The following is a 1,108-nucleotide window of genomic DNA, read 5'->3' as shown; positions in this document are numbered from 1 at the left end:
GCATGCGCCTTCCTGCAGCTGTCATATAAACCCCGCCCCGCCTCTCGCCCGGCGTCAAACTCAAACTTCGGCAGTTTCAGGTAACGTTATGACGAGTAAACTGTCGATAATGTTTGTTAAAACCAACATAGAGATTCAGACCATTAAAATAACATTGTAATTACACGGATTTATGTACAAAAAAGCGTCTAAAATGCTTGCAAATATCAAATTGAAGTGATTTACACTCATTTGTCTCCGTTAGTTCAGTGTATGCTAATCTTCGTCGTTTTACTGCCGAGATTGTTCAACGTAAAACTGAACGTTTATGAGGTAAATATGAACACAAGGTGTTTATTCTTTTATTTTAACTAAATGTTTCAAACTAAACACATTTTTTATGGGAATTTGTTAATTATTTTATTCCCTCATCACATCCCCTCATTTTAGCGGGAAAACGGCAGGACTGTCCGTAAGTACGTCACTATTAATAAATTGATGTATTCTGTGATGTTTTGTGTTGTTTGCTTCAAGTTACACAAATTAGTTTGATATTTGATAGAATATTTAAGTGTCTGTATGTGCTTAAATGATGCAAATGGATTTTTGTACTCGTCAGAACTTTTAAATCATTTTGTTTTCCTCATATCAGACGTGTTGTGTGTGTGTGTGTGTGTGTATGTGTATGTGTAATACATTGGTTAAACTAAATATACAGTTAAATTCAGAATTATTAGCCTCCCGTTTATTTTTTCCCCCGTTTTCTGTTTAACGGAGAGCAGATTTCCTCAGCACATTTCTAATCATAACAGTTTTAATAACTCATCTCTGAAAACTGATTTATTTTCTCTTTATCATAATGACAGTAAATAATATTAGACTAGATATTCTTCAAGACACTTCTATACAGCTTAAAGTGACATGTAAAGGCTTCACTAGGATAATTAGGCAGGTTAGGGTAATTAGGCAAGTCATTGTATAACGATGGTTTGTTCTGTTTTCTACTGAAAAAAAATAGCTTAAGGGGGCTAATAATATTGATTAAAATAAAAACTGCTTTTATTCTAGCCGAAATAAAACCAAAAACTATTTCCTGAATCTGTTCAACATCATTTGGGAAATATTTAAA

At 33.2% G+C, this 1,108-nt stretch overlaps 1 protein-coding gene across 1 annotated transcript in view; it reads left to right on the top strand.

The window, feature by feature from the left end:
- The window catches only part of tomm20b (translocase of outer mitochondrial membrane 20b), a 575,852-nt gene that overhangs the window by 175,749 nt on the left and 398,995 nt on the right, over positions 1-1,108 (top strand). The window lies entirely within an intron of this gene.

Source organism: Danio rerio, chromosome 11 (genome assembly GCF_052040795.2).
Source record: "Danio rerio strain M-AB ecotype USA chromosome 11, GRCz13ab, whole genome shotgun sequence".
Taxonomy (NCBI): Eukaryota; Metazoa; Chordata; class Actinopteri; order Cypriniformes; family Danionidae; genus Danio; species Danio rerio.
The sequence above is the reverse complement of the archived record's forward strand: the minus strand, read 5'-3'. Positions and strand labels throughout refer to the sequence as shown.